Below are 598 nucleotides of genomic sequence, written 5' to 3'. Positions count from 1 at the left end.
CCCCCCCCCCCCCCCCCAAAAACCCCCCTCTCAATTTACGCGTATTTGATTGGACGCGAAATTTTATTAGGAGAGAATAAGTTACTTTAGGATCGTTGTTATTATATTTTATTTTTAATGTGGGACAAAATTGTTTACTCTGTTTAGTGTTCACTTTTACTTCTCACTTATTTTTAAAATAGATTTTTATTTTAAATTATTATTTTTGACATATCAAGAAAAGATAAAAAAGAAATTCATGTTTTACCCTTAACATTAAATATTTATTTTTTAAATTAGTTTTCAAGACAACATTTAATGGGAATAGTTTGATAAAATACCTATATCAATAATTATTTTCTTATCAAATATAAAAATTAAAGTTAAATTATAATAAATATAAGTGAACGGAGAGAATAACAATATACTATTGGAATAAGTTGCTTTTACAATTTTATTTGAATGAACATGGGATCAAATCATTTTATAATTAAACTAGAAAAGTAGTTACTCTTTAAATAATGAACAAATAAAAATAATAAAATTTTATATTACGTTTGTTTGACACTACAAATTATATTAAAAATAATACAAATAATTCCAAAATATTTTATTTTAT

Source organism: Solanum pennellii, chromosome 9 (genome assembly GCF_001406875.1).
Source record: "Solanum pennellii chromosome 9, SPENNV200".
NCBI classification, from domain to species: Eukaryota; Viridiplantae; Streptophyta; class Magnoliopsida; order Solanales; family Solanaceae; genus Solanum; species Solanum pennellii.
This window is presented reverse-complemented; position numbering follows the sequence as displayed.